Source organism: Ascidiella aspersa, chromosome 8 (genome assembly GCF_963924565.1).
Source record: "Ascidiella aspersa chromosome 8, kaAscAspe10.2, whole genome shotgun sequence".
NCBI lineage: Eukaryota > Metazoa > Chordata > Ascidiacea > Phlebobranchia > Ascidiidae > Ascidiella > Ascidiella aspersa.
Window position 1 is genome coordinate 3,589,121 of NC_139454.1, and position 14,531 is coordinate 3,603,651.

A 14,531-nucleotide genomic window follows, 5' to 3' on the forward strand; every position below is an offset into this window, starting at 1 on the left:
CGGGTTAGCGTTTTGGGTTAGGGTGGGTCAAGTATTATTATTAAATAAAGAATATAATAATATTTATATTACTTGACCCACCCACACCCAAACGCTAACCCGCAACCTAACTCAAACTTTGTGCGTTGATTTCATAACTGTGATAGGATTCTAGATCAGCGCTTCATTTGTTTTTACAATGACCGGTAAAATGCTTAATTTTATTTAATTAAAAAATCTATGGTTAAGAGTGCTAAGTGTGTGTTTCCACTTCATTGCTGTTGATTTATTCAGTACCGTATGCCACACTTGTGTTTTGGATTGTCACATATAGAGAAAATTTGTGTGTTATTTTCCCATATTTTTTTGTTTGTGTGCTCGTGTGTATGTGTGTGTGTGCCGTTAGCAGTTCTCTAATTGGATTTAATTTCTGCGAAACTTTATTCGGTTTTCCAGGACTAAATTATTGTTATTTTTATCACTGTGTAATCGAAAGTGTAGCCAAAGCAGCAAAGAAATTGTAAGTTTGGTTTGAAATAAAAATGTCAATTCTGACACAACCTGTGTAGCAGTTGTTAACAACATGGCTTCGGGGTCGGTTACAAGTAACCCGCTTGATTTGCTGTATTGTTAGCTAGACTTGTTATATTTTGCAAAGGCCTGGCTTGAGCTTTAAAGTTATTTTTCAAATCACTTTACTGAAGAAAAAATGACTTGTTTACAATAATGGAATGTTAGTTTTTAAATGCAAATGAGATAGGCTAAATACAATTCAGCTGCATTTTTTTAGTTTTTTACTTAAGATGTTGCTTTTTTAAATTTTGAAGAACGTTGACGACCTAATGCCTACGTTTTCAACGTGCATATAACATGTTTTTATCGAATAACCTAGGTTACGACAAAAAACACTATCCGTAAAAATAGCTTGATTCGGCGGTTGTATGTAATCGGAAATCGTCTGGGTTGTTTCACACCGAACTTCATGGCCACTATTTCGTATTAAGCTTAACTCAGAGTTAAGCGTTTTTTTTTTGTCAGCGGGTGTTTTAAGCGATGTAGAAAATAAGTGATAAACCAAAAGTTTAAACTGTGTAGAAAGAACTGGCAAAAAAGGAAAAAGTCCCGGGTGGAATTATCAAGATGACGTTGTTTTACTTGTATTATAAACAGAAACTTAGGCAAACGTGAGTTGAATGTACAATATGGCTGAAAAAAACAAACAATAATAATATATTATTTATTTAGTTTCTTGCCGTTTTTAAAAGTTTAAAAACCACTCGTTTAAACGCGGGGTAAAGGTGTTGTAGGAAATAACGGACAATATAGGCCCTGTACGCCGGGTAAGTTTTTGCTTGTAAACGATAGATATTTACCGAGTTTAAAAACGGGACGAAACAAGCTGTCGTGGTCGGAAAGTAAAATTAACTGTTCTTGGATTTAGCTGTAAAACGTTGAAGTGAAATGTTGTGCGATTACTTCTTGAAATTGAGTGCTTCTGTCATTTTCCTCTGTCTATTGGTATTCTACTGTCTGGAGTTTTCACTTTACCAAAACAGTGCCAAAAATCGAGAACCGAAATCCATGAAACAGACACAAAATGTAAAAATGGTTAACACGTCGAAAAATCCTCGCAGTATTTGTCCGAAGATTTCACCTCTCCTAAAAGGAAAACTTAACATCAGTATTAAAGGTAAACTTATTAAGTCTGTAGATCCAAAATAACTTTTTAGGCTCTTTTATATGATTAGTTCGGCCAAACTTTTTTTGTGAGACCTGTACGCGATTTATGAACAACAACATAACATCAGTCAACAGAAAATATTATGTGTTTACGCAAGGTGTTTGCTGATTTTGGACAAAAACCAACGTCCTTTAAGATAAATTCAAATTCTGCACAACACAAAGATCTATTCTATACCAATTACCAAAGTTTCTCTACGGTATAATATTGTTGCAAAGCGTTTTTTAATGTTTTTTCCAATTTTAAAGTCCACTGCTGTGACTTGGTTTGACTTGTTCTGGCAATAACTTGGACTGGGACTTGACTTGCTATTTGATTACAAAGACTTGACTGGACTCAACTTGATTTGCAAATGACGATACTAGGTCTTAAGTCATTTTATAATGATTTTAGTTTCTAACTTACATTCGTTAAAGAAAAAAGCAAGTTTTAAATGAAAGCCCTTTCAATTTATCTTCAGGTCCCAGCAACTACACTGGCAACTGGCCTCCAACATTAGAGGAAACAGCTCGGAAATACGAGCGGCTAGAACTGGGAGGCTTCTACTCTGGTCCTCGGGATTGCGAAGCTAGAAACACGATCGCCTTGATTGTACCTTGCAGGGGAAGGGAGGAACATTTGAGGTAGGTGAAGTTTTGGATGCACAGTGTTGTAAACAAATTTTTAAATGACCCAAGTCTCAGTCAAGTCATTTGTGAAATAACTGAAGTCCAAGTCAAGTCTTTTAAGAAAGCAAAGTCAAGTTCCTGTCCAAGTCACCAGTTGCCCAAGTCAAGTCATTTCAAGTCCTGTCCAAGTCACCAGTTGCCCAAGTCAAGTCATTTCAAGTCCTCTCCAAGTCTAACAACTTATATAATCATAAAACTATAAACCATTACAGTAGGAAAACTCGTACGATTATAAGTCACAATTCAACTAAAATATAACAAAAAATACAACATCTGGTAATCTAATTGTTTTTTTTTAAACTTGCGATAAATAACTTAGTTTTATAATAAAATGGTAAATGAAAATCCCAATTCAATTGGCTCAATGACTTAAGTCAAAGTCAAGAAGGATTGACTTAAGTCACTGTCTCTTTATCACATCGTCTCTAAGCTAGGGGTTCTTGAACATTTTTTACCGCGGACTCCTAAAATTTTCTTTCATCTCGCGTGAACCACTGTAGGCAAAAAAAATTAAAAAATGACGTCATAAACTGACGTCACAATACAACTAGACTTCATAAATTTGCTGATTTTGGTCCAAATGTGAAAGTGAAATGGAGTCTACATTCATTGCAAAAAAAACGTTTTATTTTTAAATAAATTATGTTCTTTAATAAATTGATTAGTTCTTAAATATACACTAATATTTCAATTAAACCTTCATGGACCCCCTAAAACTAGTTCACGGACCCCCAAGGGGTCCATGGACCCCAAGTTAAGAACCCCTGCTCTAACCAGTCATTGACTTATGTCATTACAACACTGTCTCTAACTATTATGCTTCCAAAACACACAATAGTTTTGGCATTATCTTATTTATTGATGATTATGTTCCACGTATCACATTCTGTGAGCTACTGAAGAATATCTGTCAAAAAAAATAATGATTTAAATTAATCAATTTGAAAAAAATAGAACTTAAAAAAAAAAAAAAAAAAAAAAACAACAACATGAGGCTGGCTTTAGATTCGCAACATTGATTACCGGTACAAGGTTTTTAATGCGATAAATACCAAAGAGACAAAATAGCATTTAATACAAAAAAACATCGATACTTACTTCTTAAGGAGGTGAAGATTTCTTCTCATTCAAGTCATTCACAAACTTGACGTCTCCCTAAAATAAACACCATTTTAGTTTCGCATATTCCTCCTAAACAACCTCATTTTTTTCTATTGACAAACGTATTGATATTTTGAAGATTATTTTTAAACATTGGTCCAGTTTTGTGACATACTGCACTTACCAAACACCAGTTTGTAAACAAGTTATTAAAAAATGTCCCAGTCAAGTCATATGCAAAAATAACCAGTCAAGTACCAATCTAAGTCATCACTTTCTCAAGTTAGTCCCAGTCAAGGCATTATTAGAGCAAGTTAACTTTAACTCAAGTAATTTACATAAAATTATAACTTAATTCGTGCGATTATGAACATTACCTCAACTAAAAATAACAAAAACCCTACATGCAGCATGAAAATTGTTTTACGTACAAAAATTGGGACAAATACCCCAATTTCATTCAAAACTATTTCATGAAAACACTTTTTCAACCCAATATATTTGACAAAATGACTTAAGTCAAATCAAGTCAATTTGGTCAAACTACTTGAGCCAAGTCAGGCCTTTTAAAAACATTGACTTGAGCGCACTTAAGTCAAGTCATTGACTTTGTATTGTGCTAGCTAACACAGTGGTTCTCAACCTTTTTTAGCTTACGGACCGGTGAAATTTCAAAACAAATTTTGCGGACCGGTGGACCTATAAAAATCAAAATCAACCCAAAATGTAATTACGACAAAAGTATGCAACTTAAAAGCAAAGACTGGAAACTTTAATTAAATTAGCAATTTTCTGCCGTCTTACGTGGTATACGAAAGTTTTTCACATGCACCTTTCTTAAAGTAGAAGACTTCAACGACGTATAGCCTACTTATAAACAGTTGGGCACAACACTGCGCATTGTGGGCACAACACTGCGCAAGTACAGTAAGTCCGAAGTAGACAATTAACTTTATGTTACGTCACAATGCTGCAAATTGCGGAACTGGCGAAGTTCTTAATTTGTTGAACAAGCTTTTAACATCTTGCATTTTGCAATTGAAATATAAAGTTGTAATATATTTGGCGGACCGGCAGAAAAGTTGACGCGGACCGGTACCGGTCCGCAGACCGGTGGTTGAGAACCACTGAGCTAACACATTGAATTAAATGTATTCGTCTGTACTTAAGCTCACCTGTCCTGAAAGACCTGGCGGTCCGGGTGGGCCATTTGCCTGAGCACTGAAAAAAAATTAATAATGGATTTTGTTTAATATTTGTAAAGTTAAAATGTTAGGCCTACTCCTTGTATTCAATGTTGGACGGATTTTACGTTTTTAAAGAAAGGGCTTCGAAAAGTGACAGTAAATAGTAAAATTAAACAGCTAGTTGTGATGTAATAATAGGGTCAGCCCTTGGTATTTTCCCCCTTTTTTTAATATTTAAAAAAAATAATTTTCAAGTAAATTTTTGACTCATCATTTGCACAAAACGAATCTCATTTTTTGTATTATGTAAAACTAGCGTATAATAGATTTTTTTTATACAAAATTAAATTTATTGAAAACTAGTTGAAAACCAATGCATTACATTTTGCAAGACTATCAGATAATTTGGGATAAAATAAACAGAATATCCCGTTTTATTTTAATTTTCTATATTTATTTTAATTTTCTATATTCAATAAACGTAATTTATAACAACTTACCAATTTACGCAAGTAGCTTCGGCCATTGCTGTATCTCTCATTCCAAACAAAGCCAGGCAGGCGATTGCAACAAATAACAGTTTATTCATAACTTATTTTCAGTTACTTTAAAAACGGTGTAAAATCTTTCTACCCAGAAAATTTAACACAAACTGGGTCAAACTGAACAACCGGATGTATTTAAGCCACCGGAATCACGTTAGTCGAACACGGCATTTTACCCGCACGCAAAAAATGCTAACAAAGTAATTAGTTACGATAGTTGAGAATGTCAAACGTGTTTTCATAACAAATTAAAACAGCGCTTCCTAAACTTATTCGGTTCGCGACCCACTTTTAATGCAAGTTTTATTTTGTCATCCACACTGAGATATGACCAAGCAAATAAAGTACATGAAAACGTCAATCTTTACCACTGGCGTACTTACTAAAATAGTACACGCGACACAACACATCTAATTGTTACGTATTTGTTACGTTGTTGCATAAATGTTACGTAATGATCATGCAATAATTTCTTGATCTAATAGAAAAATGTAGCATTCAGAAATGCCTCGCGACCCACCTGAAATAGCTTGACGACCCACTGGTTGGGGGACTGATTTAAACGAACTGAACATTTTGAAACCTAAATTTTCCTGATACAAAACTTAAGCAATATACTTAGAAACACTATGCATTGATCTGCAATGAAGCTTGAAAACGAATGTCAAAACCAAAAAGGTCGTGTAGATCGACAACATCTTGATTAAGAAGTTTCGGCGCAAGTACCATCCTGTTAATGTAACAGAAGCGATTTAAGCATGACTTATATAAGGTGGGGCACAAATTGCTATCATTCTGAGTTTCTGTAGTCGGTGCATTAAATGTCACCTTCAGGTGTTAAACAGGTACAGCGGTGTTGATAAGGTGTCAACGTTTCATTCGGGGCTGCAGTCTTGGGTAGATAACGACTCTTGTAGCCTCAATCTAAAACCGCCCGAAGAACCTCCGGGCACAAAAAAAAGTTTGCAAAAATTAACCATATGGTCTGAATGCTGCAGAAGATGTTTTTTTTGCAACTTAGCAACTTGCTAGCCCCACCAACCTTGAGAAACCTGAGCCCTCAAAAGAGAAAAAAAAAGAAAAAAAAGTACATTAATTCCTCAAAAGTTCTCTCAAAATATATAGCCCACCTATGTAGCCTCTACAGATAGAATAAGTGTTAGGCCTAGTTATAGCAACTGGGTCGTAACAACTTGAAATATTTTGAAAAAAACATGTAGGCCTACTCAGTGCTCCCTCTAGGATTTTTGTTACTGAACAAATATTTTTTGGTGCGCAAGGAAAATGTTAGGGCTGAGTTAGCAGGGGCTCCGGCAGATCAATGATTTTTTATAGGGGCGAGTCGTGACAAAATGTGACGTCACAAAGCGCAAATATTCTCAAGAAATTTTCAGTGCCCGGTTTAACACGGAGTTCAAACTGTAGTGTTTACACTCCATTGCGCTTTAACATTTATTGGACCAGTAACAGCAGATTTTTGAAGTCTATTTCTATTGTGACATCAATTTATGCGTCATCTCCCCAATTCCTTGACTACACTGGCCCACACAAAGCTGAAATATTTTTTGGGGTCCGCTGTAGAAAAAAGTTTACGATCAGCTGGTCTAGCTGATAAAAGACAATATTGTTGTTTTGAGATCGAAAAGGCATTAACTCCCCAAGTGGGCGCTAAGGGGTTGTTTAGGGGCCGTATATTTTTTAATACAGGAAAAAAGAAACTTAAAGTTCGACCAAAGCGACTGCCAGTCTATAAAATGTGGCATTTTCTGCAGTGAACCAGTCGTGTGTATGACGTTACCATTATCCTTGTTTCCAATTAATATATAAACCATACATTTTAAATTGGTGTTCTTGAACTAAAAAAGGGGCCGCGAAAACAAAAAGGTTAGGAACCACTGCCTTACTGTATTTAGAAAGATTTTTTAGAACATTAGGTTATGCACAGATGGAGATTTTCGAAAAACAAGGGGTCGCGAAAACAAGGTTGGTAATCCCTGCTCTTTCGATTTTAAGAGTTTTTTCAACATCACGCCATTTACATATGGTCAACTAATTCGTGTCCGCAAGGATAATTTCGGCAAGCAAACTTAGTCGTGTGAAAGAAATTACATTTTTGCGTGCATTTTCCGTTCAAGTCCACATGTTATGACGTTTTTAGCGATCAATACGAACGCCAAAATTATAATTACGTGACTCAAAATTCTGCAGGGACACAATCACGCAACATTTATTAAGTTCGAAAATTTTGCTTTTTACCATTTTGGTTTTACAATTATAGCTACTCAAGTTAGTCTTAATCATTTCAGTTGGTCGGTAAATTTTGTATTAAGATTTTCCCAGAAAACTATTAACGTGTACTCTAAAGCAGTGCTACGCAACTGTGTACCGCGGTGTAAAAATACTTCTTTTAATATAGTACCAATAAAAACAAAAACGTATAGTTTAGGCGGGCATTTTGATTATATGCAAGATTCTGGTAGATTTAATTTCCTTTTAAAACGACCCACTTTTAATGCAAGTTTTACTTTGTGACTCACACTGAGATATGACCAAACAAATAAAGTACATGAAAACGTGAATCTTTACCACTGGCGTACTTACTAAAATAGTTAACGCGACACAACGCGTCTAATTGTTACGTATTTGTTACGTTGTTGCATAAATGTTACGTAATTTTTATGTTTTATTTTAGTTCTTATAAAACCAAAAACATATAGGTAAGGCGGGCATTTTGATTATATGCAAAATTCTGGTAGATTATATTTCCCTTTAAAACTTTTTTAAACTATATTAGGCTCAATCACAAAAAAGTCGTAGTTTTGAAATAATCTTGAAACAATTTAACTGCCAGGTCATTGCGCGTCTAATCAATCAGTTTTCAACCTCAACCTTTATCACACACAATGATAACAAAAATAATCACGCAGCATATTTGTCATGAAATGTATGATCTATTACCAAACGCAAGATTCCGTAATGATGTTGTTTTTATACTTCCAGTGAAAGACAAGGCAGCAAAGAAAATATTTTAGAAATGTTAAAATATACAAAAACGACGCTTTACGATTTGAATGTCCTTTAGTTGGTTACGTGCAAAAACCTGGTAATGTATACGTACTCGGGAAGAAACTGCGATATCACATATGACACAGCTACAAATTCAGTTTAATCTGCTTGAGGATATTATGAAAATACATTTTATTATATACATTAGGCTAGGCTTTTGTTTTAAATAACATGTAATAATGTCACGACGGTTTCGCAAGTACAACGTGTGATTTAATTTATTGGAAAATGATGTTATAAGGAATGAGAAAAAATGAAGGTTTCTTGTATTGGGATAGATGAATCTAGAAACAAAATGGCGGATTGTAATTTAAAACAAAAAACAACTTTTTAACAAAAATTGAACCCGACTTTACAACTAGAACGTTGGTCGTTAGTTTATCCATAACAGACGAGTTTAAGCTGTATCAAAAAAAGATTTACCAGTTTCTTTCATTTCCGATTCTTCAAGTCTTTGTAATATCTGGCGTTGTCCTATAAATAGCAAATGTTTGTTTAGTATTTCTGCTTGATAATCGATTGTAGACAAAATATTCGGCCAACTAACAGTTTGTTTTGCCTAATACAATCCGTTTGACTGCATGTTAAAATGTGCAGTTGTGCACCTAAAGGTGCTTGGCGACATAGGCTCCCTTCGTTTTCTTTTTTAAATTTGTGTTAGCGCTTAAATGTGGCAAGCAAGCTGTTAAGTTTTATTTTAGGCTGATCCTGAGAAAGCCGAGCCGTACCCGAACCCTGGCCCGTTTTTTTGTAAGATTGTAGGGAGCCGAACCGGAACTAAACAAATATTTTAAAAGAATATGAATCTTAACCGAACCCGAACCTGCCGAAAAGCGGTTCAGTACATGATGTCACAAAATTATGCCAGGTTGGAAATCTTGCGACAAAAAAATAATATTTTTATATTTTAATAAGGACCCTTCTTTGTTTTGATAAAAAATAAGTTATTTAATCGGTTATATGCACTGAAAAGCTTATTTAACCACAATAATTGGTATTGTAAAGAGTCTATAAGGCCTATTTGATTTCATGTCAGGAAGGTATATAGATGTAATAAATAGAAAATGGTACCGGGGTGTAATTGACAGTGTTTGGGCTGGTAATAAAGGAATATCAAAAATACTTTGAGAACCACAGCTCTGGTCCTTACTTACCCCCTGTTCTGAATGACTGTCCAATCTTCCGGCTGGTGGAGCTAAATAGGACTCTTTACTGAAAAACAATTGGGTTTAATTAAAAAAAAAAAATTAAATTAATATTACTCAAGATAAAACATTTATAGTTTGTAGTAAAAACAATAATGTAGTTTCAAAGTCTATAATTTATGCTAAACTTTCCTTAATTTCGTGTAAAATACCGCTTAATATTAACCTACCAGCCATGGCAAATTTTCTTTGATGCTGCTGAACCGGTGTAAGCCAGCAAAGTCAAACAGACGATCGTAACAAATATTAGTTTATTCATTTCACATTTACTAGTTTACTAAAACGTCGAAAATAAAAGTGACAATGTTATCAACTTCAATAAAACCAAATATGCACGTCTGCTACGTTTATTTTAAATGTACTATAGAAACAGTATACTCATTGAACCCCAGAAACAAGGCAATAAGTACTTCTGCGGGCAAAAGCTTCAATAAGAACTGCTCACAGAAAACTTGTCGCGCTTTATAAAATAAGATCTTGTTGATCATGACTTTCACGACTTTGCAGTTTGCTAATTTTATTGCACACACGTAGTTTTATTTTTCCTTAAAAGGTGGCGAAAACTAAAGATTGGGAATCACTGCTCTTTCGATTTTGACAAAACATTACGCCATTTACAGTTGGAGCTTTATTTGGTGTCCGCAAGGATAATTACGGCTAAGCAATCCATGTCGTGTTAAACAAATTACATTTTTGCGTGATTTTTCCGTTCAAGTCCACTCGTTTTGGCGCAGGCAGTTTATGTACTGACGTCACGGGTCTTTCTGGTTCAGCGACAAATTTGAAAGCCAAAAAGAACAACTTACCAGGTGCAAAATTCTGTATTTACGTAAAGTTAATCAGTTCAATATTTTTTTGCAAAATGCCGTTCTTACTATTTGTTTTGTAACAGCTAATATTTTTTGTCTTGAAATCATTTAAGTTGGTCTTTAAACTTGGTACTGAGATTTTACCAGAAAGAAAATAGCTTTTATTTTACAGTTTGCTACCTATCATACTCTAATTAGATCTTATTTTTTTTTACATCTAACTAAAATCTCCAATCATTACGCCATGGTTTGTTTAAATTTTAGTGAACAAAAAAAAAATATAAAATCATGACAGACAATATTCTTTTGAAACCACACACGTCAGTTTTAAGATTGAAACATATGATTCACTGATGGTGATGGAGTTTGCCGTCGGTTGGCTTTCTGAGTTCCTTGAGAGAACAATTCTAATCAAATATTTCAAAATAAACTGGTATTGTTTACGTAGAAAGTTGCATAAATTACGAATTGATAAATAGGGTTTAAGATTAGCGCGTTCTAGCTTACGCACAATTAAATGAAACCCTATTTATCAATTCGTAAAATAACTTAATGAACTCTAAGAGTTGGCTTATGGCAATTAATTAATTTAGGTGTTTAATGTGTTAGTGAACACATAACAGTGACTTGACTGCGATTTGTTTACAGCACTGACTTACACTGTCCCCTTTAGACTTCCACCTTACTACAGAAAATAACGTCCAGCTATAAAAATGACTTGACTGGAACTTGAATCTTGAAATTAATGCCTTGTGTTGGGAATTTACTTGGGTTTTTTTTACAAAAGGTTCCATTTCGATTTAAGTTCTTTTAAAATGACTTGATAACGACTTAAGTCATTTCAAAACGATTTGTTTACATTACTGACTTACACCGTCGACCTTAGACTTCTACTTCACTACACTCACGGAATTCTGCAGCGTCAGCAGGCTCGTTACGTCATAGTTGTGGTGACGCAAGACGATGACGCAGCGTTCAACAAGGGCCAGCTGATGAACGCAGGTTTTCGTTACGTCATCAATAACGTCACTCGGGTGAATGTGATGTGTTTCTTATTTCATGACGTGGACGTGGTTTCGGAAGATGACAGAATTTTGTACCAATGCAGGGGTGAGTGGTGGGGTTAATTCTTTGGGACCCTTGTCCCTTTTTTTGCCCCTTTGGGGCTTTCTTAAGGCCCGTTTACACTATAGTAGCACTAAGCTGCACAAAGCGTAATTTGGATTTAAAATCTATTGTGGCGACCGTTTCACGCTTTGCTAAACTCAAGCCCAGTGCAGCTATAGGAAAACGTTACGTTTTGGAGCGATTTTTACATCCAGTGCAGCTCAGTGCAGCTCAGTGCAGCTGTAGTGCAAACAGGCCTTAAGTCAGGGGCGGATTACGGCTGGGGCTGAGTGGGTCAGCCACAAAAGAAGGCCCACTGCAACAACTTATACGATTAAGCAAATTTATCTTTCTAAAAAACTGGATTTTAAAGTAAAATATTATTCATGTGTATTAGTATGTTTGCTACTTAATAATGTGACAAGTTATTCCAGACGAAAAGCACGTTCTTCACATGGCGGCACAGCTGGACGTTTTCGGCTACAAGTTCTGCTGTGGAATAAACGTTGGCGCTATATTGGCAATGAGCAGGCGCCAATTCGAACAGATAAATGGATTCCCAAACGTATATTACGTAAGGCAATACTTTTTTAACAAAGTATGCTGCTGATACCTTTGTATTGTTTTATGATTGATTTGTAAACAACCCTAAACGTAATGAACAAAAAAACTGCTGACACTGTTTGTAGGGATCTAACAAAACTGGCAAGTCAGGCTAAATCTGCAAATTTGGTTAGAAGCAGACGCAGACTCAGTATTGTTTTTGGGCGACGTCCGACTTTGGAGTCGGAGTTTAACGGCAAATTACAAATGCAAAACACATTATTAACTTACCAGTTAGCGCAAGCTGCCTTGGATTCCACGGTATCGCTTATTACGAGCAAAGCCAAACAGGCGAATGCAAGAAAGATAAATTTCTTCATTGTTCTTCAAAGTCGAATTCTACGCAGAATTGTCTGAAAAATCCAACTTGATTCTGGCAAAGACAAATGGCAATGAACTGAGAACACTTTGCTATTTAAATAAAATGGCTTTCAAGTCTACGATCACGTTTTTTTAGCACGGCATTTTACTCGCACTCGAAAAACCGCAATGCCAGCGAGACATGCGAAATTTTTAATCCGCTAATGAGATTTTAATGCCAAACGTTTTGAATGATATATATATTTTCGACAAAATTTTTGTTTTAAACCGGTCTGCAGCGTCAAAAAGGTTTCCGACCCCAGGTTTAACCGACGGCGCAGCCTTGTTACTTGGGCGCATCAGAGGCGTTAACCGTCTCGTCGTGATTTCCTAAATGTTGCCAGCAGTTTGTTGTCACGTTTGATGGCTTAAGCTCGCTCCATTTCCTGTTGTGCGCTACTGATCAACTACTGCAACGGTTTTGCTTCTGTTTCTTGGATAATATTTTCGCCACACCCTTTACACACGTTACGTTTCAAATAAATTGAGCTACCTAAAGCTTCTGTACAGTTATTTGAGTGTCATCGAAGCGAAATAGTTCTGACTAATTTGATATTGGGACGCCAATTGCTTGCTCAATCTGTTAGTACAAGCAACTTCATATTGAAGGGGATCCACAGTACCATATCATTTATTCAATGAAACATATGTACACACATATGAGTGTAAAATATCTTAAAAGAATTATCGAGGGCATTGTCAGTTTATCTTAATTTATATAGAGTATTCTGCTGTAAATAAAATTGATACCTGAGCATTGTTTATTAGCTATTTTTTAGCCAACTGCCTATAAATGTATGTACAATCTAACTCCGCGTATGCACAATATATCAAAAAAGGGCAAAATATGACGTTTTTTTTTTATGCTTAACTGTGTTCACCCTAAAGTGCAATAGAATCATATCATGCAAACAATGTCCCTCAATAAAACTAATTAATATTTTTATGTTCAGGCAGGAAAGATTTTAAAAACAACGTATGCATTTTAGGTTTAGTTTATTGAAAAAGTTGTAATAAATATTTCCTTTACTAAACATTTGGTGTTTTTTAAGGCCGGTCCGCGACAAAATTTCAGTTTTAAACCGGCCCGCAGCGTAAAAAACGTTGCCGACCCCTGGTTTAACCGACGGCGCAGCCCTGCTTCTTGGGCGCATCCAAGGCCTTAACCGTCTCGTCGTGATTTCCTAAATGTTGCCAGCAGTTTGGTTTCACGTTTGATGGCTTAAGCTCGCTCCATTTCCTGTTGTGCGCTACTAATCAACTACTGCAACGGTTTTGCTTCTGTTTCTTGGATAATATTTTCGCCACACCCTTTACACACGTTACGTTTCAAATAAATTGAGCTACCTAAAGCTTCTGTACAGTTATTTGAGTGTCATCGAAGCGAAATAGTTCTGACTAATTTGATATTGGGACGCCAAATGCTTGCTCAATCTGTTAGTACAAGCAACTTCATATTGAAGGGGATCCACAGTACCATATCATTTATTGAATGAAACATATGTACACACATATGAGTGTAAAATATCTTAAAAGAATTATCGACAAGTGCATTGTCAGTGTATCTTAATTTATATAGAGTATTCTCCTGTAACTAAAATTGATACCTGAGCATTGTTTATTAGCTATTTTTTAGCCAACTGCCTATAAATGTATGTACAATCTAACTCCGCGTATGCAAAATATATCGAAAAAGGGCAAAAGATGACGTTTTTTTTTTATGCTTAAATGTGTTCACCCTCAAGTGCAATAGAATCATATCATGCAAACAATGTCCCTCAATAAAACTAATTAATATTTTTATGTTCAGGCAGGAAAGATTTTAAAAACAACGTATGCATTTTAGGTTTAGTTTATTGAAAAAGTTGTAATAAATATTTCCTTTACTAAACATTTGGTGTTTTTTAAAGCCGGTCCGCGACAAAATTTCAGTTTTAAACCGGCCCGCAGCGTAAAAAACGTTGCCGACCCCTGGTTTAACCGACGGCGCAGCCCTGTTACTTGGGCGCATCAGAGGCGTTAACCGTCTCGTCGTGATTTCCTAAATGTTGCCAGCAGTTTGTTGTCACGTTTGATGGCTTAAGCTCGCTCCATTTCCTGTTGTGCGCTACTGATCAACTACTGCAACGGTTTTGCTTCTGTTTCTTGGATAATATTTTC

The 14,531-nt window shown here is 35.5% G+C and overlaps 1 long non-coding RNA gene across 1 annotated transcript; it reads right to left on the reverse strand.

Annotated features, from left to right (window-relative positions):
• Window positions 1-8,152: 8,152 nt before the first annotated feature.
• Window positions 8,153-12,404, reverse strand: LOC146135218 (uncharacterized). The gene is made up of 4 exons (XR_014501558.1): window positions 12,243-12,404; window positions 9,442-9,499; window positions 8,711-8,761; window positions 8,153-8,571 (listed from the first exon to the last, which is right to left on the reverse strand). It is a non-coding gene; the product is annotated as an uncharacterized LOC146135218 (long non-coding RNA).
• Window positions 12,405-14,531: the final 2,127 nt, after the last annotated feature.